This window comes from Pleurodeles waltl, chromosome 3_1 (genome assembly GCF_031143425.1).
Source record: "Pleurodeles waltl isolate 20211129_DDA chromosome 3_1, aPleWal1.hap1.20221129, whole genome shotgun sequence".
NCBI lineage: Eukaryota > Metazoa > Chordata > Amphibia > Caudata > Salamandridae > Pleurodeles > Pleurodeles waltl.
Window position 1 is genome coordinate 213,131,943 of NC_090440.1, and position 20,016 is coordinate 213,151,958.

The following is a 20,016-nucleotide window of genomic DNA, read 5'->3' on the forward strand; positions in this document are numbered from 1 at the left end:
TCATTAGAATCATCATCCTCATGCTATGTGTCTCATGGTGTTTGACCTGCAGCAAAACACATTACAGATCCCTTACACAGTACTTATTGCTTGGAAGGTTGTTTGATTGAGTGTTATTGATGTGATATTGAAAGATTCATCTTCCAAGTTGTACTGCCAGTTAAGGCCATGGCATTGTCATTGTGTTGTTTTAAATTGTTCCCTTGTGTCTGTGGAGTGGCATCTGTTTTTATTTAGATCTGTCATTTGTCCATAGGTTTGCATCCAGATGGGTCAGGATATCACACATGCCTAGCAGTGTCACAACCTCAGTGTCTTCCTGGCTATGTGTCAATGTCGTGGTGTATGTGTTGTGTGTCCTACAGGGTTGATGTGCAGTGTGTATATAACTATGTTTCTGTACTTACAAACAAGTAGGCCCTTTTCATATCGTCCATCCTGGAAGTGTTGATTGATGGTGCAGTGACGGAAGATGAATGAATCATGTACACTCCCAGGATACTTTGCCACGATGTTGGTGATCAATCCCCGGTGATCGACAATGGCATGCACATTGATGGACTGTGTGTGCTTCCTGTTGCGGTATAGATGTTTGGTTGCAACAGGGGGTACAATGCGTACATGTGTGCAGTCAATGGCACCAAGCAGGTGTGGGAAGCCATTGATTTGATAGAAGCCCTGTTTGGTGTCCTGCTGCTTCTGCTGTGTGTTGGGGAAGCTGATGTGGCGAGGTGTGAGAGAGATGATGGCATCCAATACCTTGGGAAGGAAGGCAGAGAATGAGGGCTGTGAGATGTGGAGTACAGCTAGCAGCTTGGTTTCTGTTGGAATGGTGTGGGGTGTCTGCAAGCTGGGTGCCAACTGTGGCTCAATGTTGCGCAGCAGCTGCTGAATGGCTTGCCAGTTGAGTCTGTACCTCTGGATGATGCCTTGTTGCCAGAGTCCTAGAAGGGTTGCCCTGGTGCGGAATATCCTCTCCTGCCTTCTGTGTTGCCTTTGGGGTCCCTGCTGGTGTTGTAGAAGCTGCTGTTGTTGGTCCTGTGCTCTGCGTTGTCGTCCTCCATGTCTTCCTTTTGGAGCTCTGCTATTGCTTGTGTGTGTTTTCCTTAAGTAGTGGTGTGTTTGCCCCATTTTAACGCCTGCCCTGACCCAGGTGTTATTTTTTTACGCAAATCGGGCTGTGCGCCATTTTCCAACTCCACCTCCCGGCCGTGCAGGATTTTTGCACAGTAACATAAATATGGCGCATGGGTGTTTAAGTCATTTTTTGGACAGGAACGCCTACCTTGCATGTCATTAACGCAAGGCGGTTTCCCACATCCAGAAAAGTACGTACACAGCGGACTTTTGGCATTCGCTGGCTTGAGTGTCATTGTATAAATATGGTGCATGGTTTGCGCCGAATGTGCGTCAAAATGTTTGACCCACATTTTGCGCAAACAGAGTATAAATATGCCCCTGTATTTTTTAAGTTTGTGCCGAAGTAACGTAAAAAAACAACGCAAATGCGGCGCAAAAAAAGTATAAATATAGGCCGAAATTTCTAACAATGATTATAGATGCTGTTTTCCCCACTCAGTGCAACAAAACTGAGCTTGCATTTTCACAGCCTGGCTGCACCCATGCAGGATGCCACAGTCAGTGTTCACTTTCAGCCCTACACTTCTTAGGACGGCCTTCGTGCTCTATTGTTGTGGCATGTCTGGCACCGATCATAAACATTCAGGCCTGTACGTACTACTTTCACACATCCGCAGTACATCACGAGGCAGGCCAGGAGTCAAAACCTATGAGTTGTACTCGCCACACCCAAAGCTGCCTTACAAGTTCAAATAGAATGATGTGCTTTATATCACAAGTACTTAAAATGTATATATTGAACTACAGTGGTGTTCAAAAGTCATGATTCTCCAAATCATTTGTGCACACATATCAGTGGTGCTCAAAAGTCAAGATTCTCCAAATTAATTGTGCACACATATATTGCAAGGTGTTGTGTCCCCTGCTGATCCAGTGGTGGGAGTACTTTACACTCCCATACCTTACCCTGACACGTTATGGGGGCAGGGGATGGATGGGATGCTGATTTAATGTAACAGCCCAGACTTAAGCCTGTCCCCTACTCTCACTACAGTTTTGCACACATAGCAGTTTTCTGTTGCACATGGAGATAGCTGTCTGCCATGGTTGTTCTATCTATTCCTTTCCTGCTGCTGGCGTTGCTTGTCACTGTTGTGGGTTAACCATAAAACCTAGGGTGGGCACCCTAATTTTCACACTGGACCCATAGCTGTGCCTTTTACATTCAGACACATTTTATTAATTTAATATTTTTTAGTACAGCCAGCTTTTAGCTCCTTGTTTTTATAGTTTAATCAGCTGCTTCTTTCTAAGAAGACATAGGCCCTCATTATGACATTGACGGTAAATACCGAATACTGCCGTGGTGACTGTCGCCAACATACCAGAGCGGAGGCGAACATCCGTCTGCCAGATTATTACACAATCACACAAAACCGACAGAAATCAGCCACAACCTCAAATCCGCCAGACACACTAAATGCGATAAACTATTGGAACTACCACCCATATCAGTATGCCACCAAAACAACGCCCTACAAATAATGACCCACGAATCACCACAGCGGACAGTCTACGGCGGTAAACCATTGGCGGAGCACACCACCAAGGTGGGAACGGCCACCCAAAAACAAAACAGGACAACACTGGCCAAAACAAAATAACCCACACCTGACTCATATGCACACACCCCACACACCCACCAACAGCACTATAAAACAAACACCCACATCAAATACAAACCTCTGCAAATACGAGAAGACTGCTACACCTTCCCACAACCATCCTAGAGAGAACTGCATACACATACCACAACTGCCCATTCATCTACCACGCACCACACACTACACACCCCACTACAGTGCCCCCTCCTCAGAATCTAGCACCACAGCAGCCACCAACACCCTCAGACCTCTGTCCCCAGGACATACCAATCAGTAGTGTTCCCACCTGTACAGGGACCCGAGTCCACATCACACAGGCAAGACAATGACGGTCCAGGTGTCAGTGGGAGTGGGCGCGCCATTCAGGGAACACATGCTCAGGGAGACAGGGACACCTGGAAGCCAGCTGTGTCCACCGGGGGAGGACAGGCCCAGGGAACCGACTGCCCAGGAGGTACTCACTAATGTCCTAGGGGCATACCAACAATCCCAAAACAGGATGGGTCAGGTGGTCAACATCATGCAGGAGAACAAGCAGCGGCATGGGGAACACCAGCAGGAGGTCAAGCAAGAACTGCAATCCTTGAATATCACCATGGCCTCTTTTGCAGAAGTGCTGGGCGATATGGCCAACATCACAAGGCAGTATACAGCTCACCACCGGGCCTCTAGCACTAGCCAGTGTACTGACCAGCCCTCCACATTTGCTGCAGCTAGTGGACAGGAGGCCCTGCCACAGGACCCACAGGCCACCAGCACCCCTCCCCCTGCAGAAGGTGAACCACCCTGCAAACATTCCCTGCGATGCACACAGACACCAGAGACAGCTGCAAAGACCAGGACCACCGCCAGGAAAAGAGCACCTCAAGAATGTTCCTCTTGTGTTCCTCTATGCCACTATATCCACTTTGAACTGCCATTGCTCCTCTTCCTAAGGCCCCTTGGACACTGGACCTGTGCTACAAACAGACTGGCACACTACACTGCACTTTTCCTAACCATCACCCCGCCCTGATTGCACTTTCCATTGTCTATTTGAACTATAAATAAACACCCTTGGAGACAACTTGAGTGCTAGTGCTTTATCAGAAGGAAATGTAAAATGTACTGAACTGTATTGAACTGCATGAACCTGTGCAAATATCCTGTAGTGTGTTCATCCATCCTACAGATGTGTCTCAGCAGTCGGTACACATCACAGCAATACACTAATAACCACACCAACATCTGCAATAAGGGAAGGTATAGGTGACAGTCATTTGGGATGCAAAGGTAGTGACAGGCATTATACTACAGCCACACAGCACAACACCTAAACGTAGAAATGTATAGTTCAACAGCCTTATCTGAGTATCATTGGAAGTACTGCTGTATCATGTGTCCACATCCTCCTCCTCTTCCTCCTCTTCACTGTCCTCAGTGTCCTCTGCTGTCACTGCTGCATTATCACCCCCTCCTCCTGCAGATAGGGCACATGGAGACTGAGGGCCAAATTGTGCAGCATGCAGCACACAACAACAATCTTGCAGACCATCTCAGGGGAGTAGCATTGGGATCCACCTGTCAGGTGGAGGCACCTGAACCTGGCCTTCAGGAGACCCTAGGTCTGTTCAGAAAGCCTCCTGGTGTGCCCAAGAGCTCATTGTACCTATTCTCAGTCCCTGTTCTCGGATTCCTAACAGGGGTCAAGAGCCAGGACAGGTTTGGGTAGCTGGAGTCACCTGGAAGAAGTGAGGGACAGACATTAGCCTTGCTCAATGGAATGGGGTATGACTCCTGTAAGCATACACTGACATACATTGGGTGGGGATCCAGGCTCACCAATGAGCCACACTCTGTGCCTCTGTAGTCGTGCCAGCAGCTGTGGGACGCTGCTATTCCTCAGGACAAAGGCATCATGCACAGACCCAGGATAGTTGGCAGTGACGTGGGAGATGTACTGATCTGCAAGGCACACCATCTGGACAATGATGGAGTGGAAACTCTTCCTATTCCTGTACACCTGTTCATTGGCCTTGGGGAGACTAAGGCAATATGGGTGTCATCAAGGGCCCAAATCACATGTGGTATATGTCCCATTGCATAGAATCCAGCCTTCACAGTGAGCAAATCATCAACCTTGGGGAATGCAGTGTAGCTGCACATGTGTTTGAGAAAGGCAGGCACAACCCTGGCAAGAACAATTGAGAAGATTAGCTGTGACTTTCCTGCAGCTACGTCCACTGTCACCTGGAAAGAGCCTGTTGCCAGGAAATGGAGCAGTGAAAAGTACCTGCACAAGAGGGGGGGTTACTGTGGTGCAATGGATAGCAAGAAGCAGATCAGGCTCCAATTGTGCACACAACTCTGATTGTGGCCCTGTCCAGACAATAGGTAAGTATGATATGCCAGTCCTCCAATGTAGCCAAGTCCACAAGGGGTCTGTACACAGGTGCTTGCCTCCTCCTCCTATTCCTCGGCAGCGGTTGGTACCTAAGTGATCCAAGAGTAAGAAGGGAGTGACAACAGGACCTATGGACACACTACGTCAGAGTACACAGAGAATGTATGTATGTTGCACACTAGTATTGTCTAGGTGTGTACAGTCGACACCAATGACGCACTTTAAATCAATACATGTGTACTAGCAGTAGGAAATGGCAACCGCCTTTCCTGTATGCATGACAGGTGGAAGTGACCTCACTCTGCCGGCATTATGTGTCATGCCGGAAGGCGGTCTGCACCGCCGTGCAATTCCTCATTGGCTAACATGGAGCTCTATGGAGTACAGGAACCAATGATGATCAACGCCAGGGGTGACAGGTGTACGCCACCATGGACTTGACTGCCATTTTCTTCCTACTACTTCACTGCTTTCTGACTTTCCACTGGACTACATCTCCACTGCGTGTGCAGCTGTGACCTGTGTCTGGTACCTGCCATGACATGGGAAAGGGCTCCAGCCTTCACATCAGAGCAGTTGGGGAGACTTGTGTATTGGGTCCTACCCCTGTATGGGCATGTTGTATGGGCCTCCAGACCATAAGGTGAGTGTATAATGGGTACTTTGCATGCAACATTGTGGCATGTATGTGTGTACTGGCAGTGTGTCATTTGGGGGTGTGTGGCTGCAGGCAATGTGAATGAAGAGGTATGGGTCATGTGTGTGCTTGGTGTGTGGCAAATGCTGGATGTAGGCCATATGTGTGACAGGCTAGATTATATGGTTCATGGTGTCCCTCTGTCTGTGTTTCCTCTGCAGGACAGCATCCATCAGAAGAAGGGGTTGTTGTAAGAACGTGTGGGCCTGGGGCTCCACAGCCAGCAGCCACTGCAGAAAATGGAGGGAGGACCTGAGACGCTGGGCCCGGAAGACCATGGAAGACCAGCTGGGGGTGGCCTCCCAACGAGTGAAGGGTGCCCGTCGGAGCCTGACTCCCCTAATGGCCCACATACTGGCAGTGGCCTAACCAGAGCTCAATGGGCGCGTGAGGGATGCACAGCAGCCACAAGAGGGTGAGTAGAGTGTGTGTGACATTCATCATATGTTGCCTATGTTGAGTGCAAGGATCTAGTCAGTGGATGCCCTAATATGGCAGTGTAGACATTGCTGCCTGGTCGAGATTAGGTATGTTGGGTAGTATGCGTATTCATAATTGCAAGATAGCTGGCTTTCCAGACAGGACTTAGTTGTTCCCAGTAGGTGTGCAGATGGCAGTGTTTGGCACCTACATGCTGTTGTACCTAGCCAGTGGTGTGCTAGTGGGGTCCATGCTGCCCATTCTTAGTCCCAGTGAGTGATTGTGATGTATATGCCATTTGTACTGATGGTGCTGTAATTGGCCCTGGCTCCCTTTCCTACTCCACCCCTCTCCTTTTGTCATCCTGTCCATGTGTGCATTAGCATCATCTGGTGAAGGAGCAGGGGCACCGGCGAGTGAGGGAGTTGCAGCCCACGGGAACCAGGAGGCAGAGTCCACCGACGCCGAGGGGACCAGTGGGAAGGAGGCGAGGGAACACAACAAGGGGGACAGGAGCGGATAGTACTGATTTTGATTCCTCCTCTGATGGGAGCTCCCTGGTGGTAGCGGACCCCTCTGGGACCAGCCCAGTTACTTCATCTTCCGGCACCCACCCAGTTGCCCGTGCCCACTCACCCAGTAGGACGGTGGGCATCTCCTTCACCCCAGGCACCTCAGGCTCTGCCCAGTCAGCCCTGCTGCCCTCAGTAAGGAGGCCATTGACCTCCTGAGATCCATCTCTGTAGGGCAGTCAACCATACTGAATGCCATCCAGGGCCTGGCATCCCAGATGCAGGAATGCAATGCCTTCCTATGGGCATTCACAGTGGCTTGGCGGCCCTACATAGATCTTTTCAGGCTCTGGCCTCCTCTCTGACAGCAGCCAGTGTCTCTGTTCCTGTCCCCTCTCCTAATACTTCTTCCCAGTCCCTGTCTCCTCTCCCCCAAACCATTTCACTCACATGTTCAGGCAAACATGCACCCAAACCAACAGTCAAGTATTGCACAGACAAACACAGGCAGCACACTTTAGTCCACAAGCACACAGCCAACACACAGATGCACACACATCATCCACTGTCTCCACTGTCTCCCCCTCCTCCTCCCTCACAGTCGCATCAGCACTCACACCTGCATGCACAACATCAACAGTCCCAGATCCTACCACCTGTACAGCCTTGCCCACAGTCACCACGACAGCAGACCCACAGACATGCACCTCACACACCAAATGCACAGTCACCACCACTACCACCACCTCATGCAGCACACCCACCTTACTTACAGGCACCAACACAACATCCATCCACTCATCTTGTTTGACCTCCCCCACCCTTTCTGTCCCACCTTCTCCAAAGACACACAAACACTTCCACTCAAACCCCCAACAACCATCCACCTCACACACGCACACTGTCCATGCACCTGCTCCCAAGTGCAGCACACCTCCTTGTCCTACAACCATTCTCTCCCCCTCCACTCCCATCCCTCCTCCCACAACCCACCCCATTGGTCCTAAAAAGCTTTTCCTTTCACGCCTTGACCTCTTCCCTCCCCTCCCCAAGATGCCCATAAGAGAAAAGTCCCACCCCCCAAAAGCCCAGTACCTCAGCACCAAATTCATCCCTGATCCTCCCCCTAAGACATCAGCTGCCACTAAGGGGCACAAGAGTGCCACTCCGTCCCCCGTCCCAAGCCCACTCCTCCACCCTCTTAACGGAAGGGTAAAGAGCCACCCCCTCCAAAACCCAAGCCCAAGGACCCCCTCCCAAAAAGAATATCCCCCACCACCCCCTGAGGTGCCAGCCTACCTCTGACATGATGCCCTTGCCCAGTGGAGCTCTGTTGTTGACAGGAGTCAAGTTGGGCCTTGGACGTTGCCCAATGGCTATAGCATGACTTTGGACTGGCCAATGGCCCCCTGTATATAGTTGGCGCAGATGTTGTGGGTGCAGGGCCAGCGAAATACAGAGGTTGGACCTAAAGGTATGTGTGTCCAGGCTTTCCTTACTTCTGGATGATGTTGGTATTGTACACTCTCCAGATTGTTCTGGGTGTGTGGTGTGTGTGTCTGGTGTGTGTTGTGCATGTGTGCCACTCTGCCCCGCCTCCCTTCCTTGTGTGCTAAGCGGCTGTACTCACCGTCACGGGGCGGCTCCTCCATTAGGGTGGAGGAGCGTTGTCCCCCCGTCAGCAGCAGCCACCGCCAACCTTTAATAACCAAACAATAAGAGGCGGGGCCATGGGGTATCATGAGGATGAGGGGAGTTCACTGTTCACTCCCCTCAGTGCGCATGTGTGTTTGGCAGGCCGTCTCGTGCTGGCCAAAAACAGATGCACACAGAGCTGTCTCCAGCCCAGCAACACAGTTACCGGGCTGGAGAGAGCCTGCACAGGCTCCCAGTCTGGCTCACTTTTCCTGCAGTTGATGCAAATACAAACACTTTTTACACATACACTGTACCTAACACACTTGCACAGTTCAGAGTGTATCAATATTTATAAATATCACTAACTTATCACGGACACCATATTTGGTTTCAAGGCATGCCCTCCCACATGTTATTTGATAACATTAGATTAGGACCCTTTATTAATAATGGGGCCTCCTTGCCAGTTTTGCCATCTACACACCATTTCCAAATATACAAAAATTTACAGGCGGCAGATCTGTGTCCGTTATATAATAATTTAGATAGAAGTTGGGGAGAGGATGTAGTGCAGAGGTCAGAGTGACCACCTCAGGAGGTGGGGAACTGGAATCGCGCCACTGCATTGGCACAACATCCTGTGAATCTGGGCAAATCACTCGGGCCCTGATTACAGCCTTGGTGGTTGGTGATAAAGCGGTGGTAATACCGCTAAACAGGCTGGCGGCAATAAATATGAAATTATGACCACAGTGGAAACCGCTCAGACAGACAGACACTTTAACACACCGACCGCCAGGGCGAAATCAACAGGCACCACAGTAGTAAACACCTTCAGCCAGGCGGAAGACAATTTTCTGCCCACTGTATTATGAGACACCAATCTGGCATCTTTTCCGGGTGGTACCAACGACATCAAAAGCCTGGAGGAAACACTGCACAGAAGGGAAACAACTCACCTCTGGACACTCAAGGAAGAACCACACCGACATGGAGCCCGAGATGCATGTCTTCACCATGCTGTTCTACCTTCTGCTCCACTACGAACACCAACGCCGTTGAAGACGACTACCGTGAGTACTACCGCCTAACACACAGGGGAGGGAATGAGGAAAAAGAGAGTGACACACACATGCAAAACGCAACACCTCCACCCCCAACACCATACGCACAAGCAGATGCATTAGCATTACATATTCACCACGTAACCCTCAGGAATAATGCAAGAACAAAATGAATAGATTAAAGTGAGTGTAATAAGATAAATATAGTAGCAATAAGTGCATCCAAATCAACAAGTGTACACATATTTACAAATGTAGGGACACTGCCCAGTCCTCAATGTCCGTGGGCCACAGGGCCACCCCACTCCTACAACAACACGGAGAGAACACTGCAGGAGCATCAGGTCAGAAATAGCCAGGCACCTCAGGGGGATGGGGAATCGGGGGGCACCTCAGCTGGAAGATGGTACAACGCCACTGGTCCTGGAAGAGCCAGCATGCCCATTACTCTGTCCTGGGGAATGCAAGGCCACAGTCTCTCAAGTGGGTGAATACCCCACAGGCTCTGGAGGGGGCAACATGCCCTGTGCTTGTTCCTTGGAGTGCAAGGCCACAGTCTCTCAAGTAGGTGACTTGCCCAATGGCTTGGATGGGTCAACATTCCCTGTGCTCAGTCCTGGGGAGTGCAAGGCCACAGTCTCTCAAGTGGGTGACTTGCCCACATGCTGTGGAGTGGGCAACATGCCCTGTGCTTGGTCCCAGGAAATGCAAGGCCACAGACTCTGAAGTGGGTGACTTGCCAACTGGTTCTGGAGGGGGCATTGTGCCCAGTGAGCTTCATCTTGGGGAGGATGGGGTGAGTAGATGGCTTCTTCCACTGGTTTTAGATGGGGCATTGTGCCCAGTGAGCTTCATCCTGTGGAGGATGGGGTGAGTGGATGGCTTCTCCACTGGTTCTGGAGGGGGCATTGTGCCCAGTGAGCTTCATACTGGGGAGGATGGGGTGAGTGGATGGTTTCTTCAACTAGTTCTGGAGGGGACACTGTGCCCTGTGATACAGATCTTGGGGAGTGCAAGGTCACAGTCTCTCAGCTGAGTGTCAGACCCACAGGATTTGCTGGGGCCAGGCCGCACAACAGCCCATGGACGCAGGACTACACACTGTCTGCCGGTGGTGACGGCTGCCCAGTGGTGGTAGTAGTGGTGCTGCTGGTGGAGCTGGCAGTGGTGGGTGGATGTTCCAGCCCTTCCCCTGCAGCCTCGGATGGCTGCCCACTGCGGCTGCTGCTGCTGGCAGTGGTGCTGGTGGCGGTGCAGGTGGCGGTGCTGGCAGGGGTGGGGGGAGGCTCCAGCCCGTCCTCTGCAGCCTCGGATGGCTGCCCACTTGGGCTGCTGCTGCTGGCAGTGGTGCTGGTGGCGGTGCTGATGGCGGTGCCGGTCGCAGTGCTGGCAGTGGTGGGGGAGGCTCCAGCCCTTCCCCTGCAGCCTCGGACGGCTACCCACTTTGGCTGCTGCTGCTGGCAGTGGTGCCGGTGGTGGAGCTGGTGGCGGTGCAGGTGGCAGTACTGGCAGTGGTGGGGTGAGGCTCCAGTCCTTCCTCTGCAGACTCGGACGGCTGCACCACCATGGTTGGTGATGGGGGCTCCGACTGAGTCCCTGCACCAGGCTCCTTGTCTCTACTTCCTGCTGTTGCAGGCCCCTTGCCCCTCCTTCCTGCAGCTGGGGGTGCCTCCTTGCCCTTCCTTCCTGCAGCTGGGGCTGCCTTCTTGCCCTTCCGTCCTGCATCTGGTGCTGCCTCCTTGTCCTTCTGTCCTGCAGCTGGGGCTGACCCATTGCCCTTCCTTGACGCACTTTGGGTCTGGAACCCTGTCCGTCTACCTGGCTGGTGGCCGGGATCCTTTCCCACCTGGAGTAGTTGGGGACACTACTGGGCCCCTAGACTGGGTGGCTGAGGTGCTTGCCTGGGTTTTGACTGCCCTGAAGTGATGGAAGGGGGGAAGGCTAGGGAAGAGGTCAATGGTGGAGAAGAAAAGCTCCTTAGGGACATTGGGGCGGGTAGAGGGAGATGGTTTGGAAGTGGAGGAAGAGGGAGTGGTGGTAGGAGGTGTCGGTCTGCTGTGTATGGGTGCAGGTGCATGGACTGGATGCTGTTGTGAGGTGGATGGCTGTTGGGTGTCTGAGTGCTTGTGTTTGTGTACTTTGGGAGGAGGGGGCACAGACACAGTGGGAGAGGACACAGGGGATGTGTGCATAGAAGTGGGGGTGGTGACTCCCAGTGAGGGGTGTGTGCTGTTAGGTGTGCTGGTGATGAGGGTAGTGGTTGAGGATGTAGTGCATGCAGGTCTGAGTGGAGACGAAACTGGGAGGGAGGTGGATGAGGAGGAGGAGGGGGCCACAGTTGAGGCAGTGGATGTTGATATGTCCGCTTCTGGATGGTGTTTGTGTGAGTGCCTGTGGGATGAAGTGTGGTGCTTGTGTTTGCCATGTCCACTCTTGTGTGGGTGCATGCTGTTCTGACTGTGTGCTTGGCATAGGTTGGGGTTGAGAGGAATGGGACTGGGTAGAGGAAGTTGGAGGGGGGAGGGTGGAAACAGGGACAATGGCTGCCATCAGAAAGGAGGCCAGAGCCTGCATTGATCTATGCTGGGCCACCAAGCCAGTGTGAATGCCCTTCAGGAATGCATTTGTCTGTTGCATTTGAGATGCCAGCCCCTGGATGGCATTCACAATGGTTGACTGCCCAACAAAGATGGATCGCAGGAGGTCACTAGCCTCCTCAGTCAGTGCAGCAGGGCTAACTGGGGCAGGGCCTGAGGTGCCTGGGGCGAAGGAGATGCCCACCCTCCTGGGTGAGCGGGCACAGTAAACTCACTGAGGGGCTGCTGGGGGGGCAGTGCTGGTACGGGGGTGGCATCTCTACCTGTAGCTGCGGGGGGCACATAAGTGGCCACCACCACCAGGGAACTCCCATTGGAGGAGGTATCCATGTCCAAACTGTCCTCTCCTGTCTCTGCCGTCGTGCTCCCCTCGCCCTCTGTCCCACTGGTGCTCTCACCGTCAGTGGATTTGGCCTCCTGGGTCCTATGGGATGCAGCTCCCTCTGTCCCGTTGCCTATTCTCCTCCGCCAGATGATGCTAATGCACATAAGGACATGGTGACAAAACAAAAAGGGAGAGGAAGACACAAAGGATACACTTGGTCAATGGCTCCAACAACACTACTGTTGGTGTACACAACACACTCACACACAGGGAACAGCCCTACGCACTAGGCAATGCATTACCAGTCACAATGCTAGTCACCAGGCTGTGGATATGGACACCTAACACGAATTGCAGCATACCTGAGACCCACAAACCCCTGCCCAGTAGTGGATGCCTACTAGCTTGTGTGCGGGGTCCGCACATCCATGGGGATGGCACGCCATATACCCTTCTTTTGATGGGCGCTGACCTGCAGGGAAATGGACACAGGGAAAGATATTAGTCCGACCGTCCTGCCTGTTACACTCATGGCCCACCATGCCCCTTCCCATCCCCATAAGCACAGACAGGGCCCACCATACATGCAGTACGCTGCCCAGGGCCCATCCACCATCCACCCCCTACATGAGGCCTCCACACACAGCACTTAATGCATTCACGCACCATGCATCATACTGACGGTGTACTCACCTGTTGGTCTGGAGGCCCATACAGTATTTGGTACTGGGGTAGGACCCCATCCACCAGTCACTCCAACTCTGCCGAGGTGAAGGCAGGGGGCCTTTCCCCAGTCACACGAGCCATGGTCAGTTCCAGACACAGGTCACAGCAGCACATGCAGTGTAGGTCCTCTTCTGTTGAAGGTTAGGTAGCAAGTGAGTGAACAGATCGAAAATGGCGGTGATGTCCACAGCGGTGCATACCGTCACCACCGGCATACATCACCGTTGGCCACTGTACCCAATAGGGCCCAATGTTAACCAATGAGGAGTTGCATGGTGGTTTTTTACCTCCTCCCGCAACGGCGCACAACTTCAGTGGAATTACCTCATTTCCACCTGTCCCTCCATACAGGACAGACGGACACCATTTCAGGGTGGGGGGGCAGGCCATGGATCCTAACTGCGTCACAGTACACAAATGCACCATTTGGATATCTCCAACAAAATACTGTTACAGTCACAACATGCACTGGACTGTAGTGGTTGGAATTAAGAGATACTGACCAGCTGCTCACTATTTTACCCCATAGTTTGAAACTGCTGCGGATAATTAGGAGATAGAGACATCCCCCGTGTACAGCCCCCCTGGTGGACTTGGCAACAATGGAGGACAGGCACATTATCCTCACCTGTGGACTTGAAAGGCCACAATCACGGAGCTGTGTGCCCCATTGGAGCCTGTCCTAATCTCTGCTATCCGTCACCCCACCGGGATCCCCCTCTTGTGCAAGTGCTATCAGTGCTCCATTTTCTGGCAACTGGCTCCTTCCAAGTGACAGTGGGCTTGGCAGCAGGAATGTCTCAGCCAATGTTCTCAATAGTGCTGACCAGACAACACATGTGCAGCTACATCGTTTTCCCCCAGGTGGAAGATTTGGCCACAGTGAAAGCTGATTTCCATGCAATGGGACATATCTCCAACATTACTGGGGCTATTGATGGAACACATATTGCATTTGTTCCTCCCCCCAGTGAAATGAACAGGTGTTCAGAAATCGAAAGAGCTTTCACTCCATGAATGTGCAGATGGTGTGCCTGGCGGACAAGTACATCTCCCACGTCAATGCAAAGTATCCTGGCTCTGTGCATGATGCCTTTATCCTGAGGAATAGCAGCATCGAAGATGTGATGGCTCAACTGCAAAGGCACCGAGTGTGGCTAATAGGTGAGCCCTGGTTCCCACCCAGTACATGTTGGTGTATGGGTATGGTGTGGGCCCTAAGGGTTAGTGTGTGGCTAACAGTTGTCACTCAATATTTGCAGGTGAGTCTGGTTACCCCAACCTCTCATGGCTACTGACCCCTGTGAGGAATCCCAGGACATAGGCAGAGGAACGTTACAATGAGGCACATGGGCGAACAAGAAGAATTATAGAGAGGACCTTTGGCCTCCTGAAGGCCAGGTTTTGTTGCCTCCATCTAAGAGGTTGATCCCTGTGCTACTCACCCAAGAAGGTGTGCCAGATCATCGTGGCGTGCTGTATGTTGCACAACCTTGCCTTCGGTCGCCAGGTGCCTTTTCTGCAAGAGGAGGAAGCTGGAGAGGGCCGTGTGGCAGCAGTGGACCCTGTGAACAGTGAAGGTGAGGAGGCAGAGAATGAGGATATACATTACTGTACAGTTGGATTGCAATGTTTAAACCTTGATAAACAAATTCATACTTAAATCATTTGACATACTCCATACATGTAATTTATCAAATGGGTGTTTATTTAAGTGCTAAGAAGTAGAGGGGGTAGTTGAATGGGCTGGGTTGATGATGGAGGAAAGTCCAGGATAGAGTCCAGTCTATTTGGATCACAGGTGCATTGTCCAAGGGGACATAGGAAGGGAGCAATGGCAGCTCAAGGTGGACAGGGTGACAGAGTGGGACACAATGGTGACAATCAGGAGAGTCTTATTTCCTGGCAGGGGTCTTGGCAATAGTCTCCGGCTTCTGCCTGGATCGCAGGGAACGTTTGGGGGGTGGTTTTCCTTCTGCATGGGGAGGGGTGTTGGTGGCCTGTTGGTCCTGTGGCGGGGCCTTCTGTCCACTAGCCGTCGCGGAGGTGGAGGGCTGTTCATCGGTTTGGCTAGTGTCAGGGGCCCGGTGGTGTGCCACTGCCTCCCTCATAGTGTTGGCCATGCCTGCCAGCACCCCTGCATGGAGACCAGGGTGGTGTTGATGTCCTTCAAGTCCTCCCTGATCCCCAGGTACTGTCCCTCCTGCAGCCGCATGTTCTCATGGAACTTGTCTAGTATCTGGCCCAGCACATCCTGGGAATGTGGCTGTGCTCCCAGGATCGCGGTGAGTGTCTCTGGGAGAGTCGGTTCCCTGGGTCTGTTCTCCCCCTGTCGCACAGCAGTCCTCCCAGCTTCCCTGTTGTCCTGTGCCTCTGTCCCCTGAACCGTGTGCCCACTGCCATTGACCCCAGGCCCCTGATCATCCTGTGTTTGTGGGGTGGCCTGGGGTCCCTGTAGTGGTGGACACACTGCTGATTGACGTGTCCTGGGGACAGAGGTATTGGCCTGCTGAGTGGGTGCTGTGGTGGTGTTTCCTGAGGGGGGAGGCTCTGTGGTGGTGTGTGACTGTGCCTGGGTAACCGACTGTCCGGAGATCCCTGATGGGCCAGGTTGGTCATCGACATCCAGGCGACCAGACCTGCTGTCATCACTGTGGGCCTCTTCGGGGGGGGGGACTGGATGTTGCTGGCACCTCTTCCTAGCGGCATTGGCTGAGATACCTGTGGGGATGTAATTGCAGTGTTATTTTTTCTGCGTGTGACATATTGTGCATGGGTGTGTTGCCCTCTATGGTTGTTGTTGCTCTGGCAGATTTGCCTTTGTGTGAGTTGCTATTTGGTGGGCTAGGTGATTCTCTCCAGTGTGCATGCAGTGGTGATAGGTGTCCGTGCGGGTCTTTGAGGGGTGTCCATGCATCGGTGTTGCATGCTGTACTTGGTATAGGGATGAGTGAGTTGTGATGGTGTGGTATGTGGGAGGTGGTGAAGTGATGGGAGTGAGGGTAAGGGTGGGGGTTTGCTATGGCATGCAGGTAGTGGGGTGATGGTAATAGAGCTTTGACTTACCAGAGTCCAGTCCTCCTCCTACTCCTGCCAGGCCCTCAGGATGCATGATTGCCAAGACTTGCTCCTCCCATGTTGTTAGTTGTGGGGGAGGAGGTGGGGGTCCACTGCCAGTCCTCTGCACAGCTAGTTGGTGTCTTGCTGCCACGGAACCTTCCCGTCTAGGTCGTTCCACCTCTTCCTGATGTCATCTCTTGTTCTGGGGTGCTGTCCCATGGCGTTGACCCTGTCCACAATTCTCCGCCATATCTCCATCATCCTAGCAATGGATGTCTGCTGCACCTGTGATCCAAATAGCTGTGTCTCTACCAGGATGATTTCCTCCACTATGACCCTTAACTCCTCCTCTGAGAACCTAGGGTGTTGTTGTGGTGCCATGGGTGTAGTGTGAGTGGTGTAGGTGAGGGTGTGTAGGGTGATGTGTTGGGGTGTGTGATGTAACATGCGTGGATGGTGTATAGGTGATGGTGTTATGTGGCTCTGGTTGTGTGGGTGCTTTTTCTGTATCTCTCTCTTGTGGCATTAGTTTGTGGGTGTGTGTTTTATAGTGGTGTGGGTGTGTGGGTGTTGTCTGTGTTTGTGTGTCAGGTGTGTGTAGTTTGAATTGTTCAATGTGGTGTTGTTTTGTATGTGTGTGTGTATTTTGAGCGCAGTGGTATGTACCTCCAATGGTTTACTGCCATTTACTGCCATTGAATGTCCGTTGCGGTGATTCGTGGGTCCTAATGCTGTGGGAGTAGTTTTGTTGGCATAACGGTGTGGGTTTTGCTACCGACAGTTTATCACTGACCTTTGGGCTGCTGGACTTGTGTGTGTGGCTGTATAGTGACGGATTGGTATGTGTGTGTCATAATATTGTTGATGGTTATCCGCCGCCGGGGCATTATGTTGGCGTCAGTCGGCATGGCAGTAAGTGTGATTTACCGCCAATGTCATAATGAAGGCCTTACTCTCCCAGAGCCCATGCCCAGTGCCTGGATACCCTCACATATGATAAGCTGCGCTATTTGAATCTGCACATTTCAGTTTTATATTTTAGAATATATAGATGGTTAATACAGTTCATAATGCAGACTCTAAACACCGCCCCAGTGAGGGCTGCTCCAGCCGCTCAACAATTGGCTACACCTGGGATAAATCTGGTAAATTTTCATGCAATTATGGGTAAGGCTCCCACCAAACGTGAAGAAATTCTGTTTTGATTTGCACAAAAAACAAATCAGCTGGAAGCAGTGCTTCCCCACACAACTTGCCCCAAGACCCCAAGACAAACACAGAATTATCACAATATGCTTGCCATTTGGGATGGTTCCCTCTATAGATGACTGTGCCACTTGAGGCACGGTATTTGCTGAAATTTACACTATGACACATGGTCCATCGACACTAGCAAATTTACTGGATGTGTTGAAACATATTCAAAATGAACAAGGGCTGATCCTACCCTCGATTTGGGGATGAAAATAATGGGTAATTTCAACACAGTCACCTAAATAATTTTGAGTAACATTAAAGGGGAAGCAGCACTGTCAATATGCCAGTGGCTCAGAGAAGTTCCTCAAATAGACCAGGAATACGAGCTTCCAAAGATTATCACCAAGAATTATACTAGGACAGGCCGGGATAGGCTGGTGGCCAGACCATCTAAGCCACAGCTTAAAGGTCATTCCGAAAAGGATAATGCCAAGCAAGTGCTGGAGGGTTCTAAAAAACACTGGGACAAATAAAAACCGAATAGAGATAAAGTAAAACAACAAGGAGAATCTCCGCATTCAGAGACCTCAAGGAAACTATACAATCTTAGAGTGCATTTCAATTTGGAACCTTCTGACAGGTATCAGTATACTGATGCATGCTCTTCTCATACCTTTCAGGACTCATCCGACAAACAGACCAAGAGAGGTGGGCTGTCAGAACACAGAAACGAGTATGTGAAACCAAAAAAGGACTCAAAATGCTCTTCTGAAGTCACGATAAAAAAGGAGGAGAAACTTTCATAACAAATCCTCAATTCATAAAGTTTAGCATAAAGGTTGCAGCACTTTTGGCTAAGTATGCCTCACATATCGAGAATGCTTCTGAAGAATAGGACATGAGCAGTGACTCTGCTAGATAGCACGGCTGAGGTCACAATAGTTTTCCAGAATCTTCAAGAGCTTCTGGATGTGACAGCATCTAATGACTACCTTGAAGTTGAAATCCCAGACAGGCGCCCCACCTGACAGGGTTCAGAAATTAAAAATTCAAACTTAGAGGGGACATTAAAAGCACAATTAAAGTAATTATCTGGTAAAGATTAATGCTAAGCTATGACATTCTTCTGGCAGAAAAAGATGGGATGCCAGAGTTTGTTCGAAGGCTCCCACAAGGGGGAAATGTAATTTTGCCTTATTTCTCGGTTCTAGTTCCAGATTCAGTAAAAGAAGCCTATGCTGGAGATTGGGCTGTGGCCAGGCTCCAAAGCTAGTGTTCCAGACACAAAAGCATGATATCAACATTGCATACAGTGGACTACCTTCTTGTCTGCCACTTATGTTGATTATGTTTTTGATCTAAAACTTCAGACCCAATAATGTCTCCAATTTGAACTTGAGTACCCCATGCCCAATAGTGTCATGCCTTTTGATCATTACAGAGTAATCATCTATACTGATAGTTCAGCTCAACCCGCTATAGGTACCAAACAACAGTACTCAGCGGCTTGCACAGCCATGTGTGGAGTTATGAGGGATGGTAACTTCCACATTCTACAGACCTACACGGACTCCCTAGGGGATTGGACAGTACAACTTGCTGAGCTTAAAGCATTGCTTTTGGAACTGCAACATACAGATCCTGAACTTCCTACACTTAACCCCTCCTAAGAGCAAGTAAGCCTATGCAGTGTGTGTACCTTGACCATTGCAGCCTCTTACATTTAGATGGTGCATGCAAAACGATTCTATTTGCAGAAGACTCTTGCTCCAGATTTCTATGGGTGTGGCCACAATGATCGACTGTTATTAAAGATTTGCAAGTCTTTATGGCACATATGCAGTCCCAGCAATCCATTTGTACCAGGGCCCTGCTTTTGCCTCTAGTGCATACAGGGACGCCTTGGGAATGATGAGTATTACAGGGCATTATTCTTCACCCTAACATCCCGAGGAAAATTGGGTAGTGGAAAGAAGAAAAATAAAACTTTAAAAAATCCTTAACAAAGTCCTGTTCAGCATGCCTATGTACGTCCCACATCTTGATGGTCCTGGTGGGGTGGCGACAGAAACACCTTTTGACATTAATGAACATGTTGCTGTCTTGCAGGAATTGCAACAGTTTCATGATAAATACTCATCAGCACATGCTACCACCTTGGGAATGAGGGATTCAACAACATTCATAGGCTAAGTTCCCAAAATTAGAGACCTAGACAACGAAAAGATAAATGTGAAGAAGGAATTTTGCCCATCCTACAGGGCACCTGTGTCAGTTCTTGGAATACAAAGTACAATAACTGTCATTCTATCACCATTACCTGGCTCCAAAAACAACCGCTTTGTCTCCATTGATTACATAAAGTTACATCTTGTGGCCGATTCTACACAGTAGAGCACGAGGATTCCTGGGTAGTTCCTTTGCCTCCCTCACTATCACAAAAGAGGTACGTCTTCAAGCATTAAACAATACTGGAATTATATCCACAGGTTTGGGAAGGGCAGATAATTAACTTTTGTTGATTCTAGTTACAGCTACGACAAGAAATGTCCAAAATGTTAACCTGCTATTTACAAATGTAACACAGACAGATGGGATTGTGAACACCTAACCCCTTTTCGATACATCTACCAGTTGTCTTTCACCTGCTCAG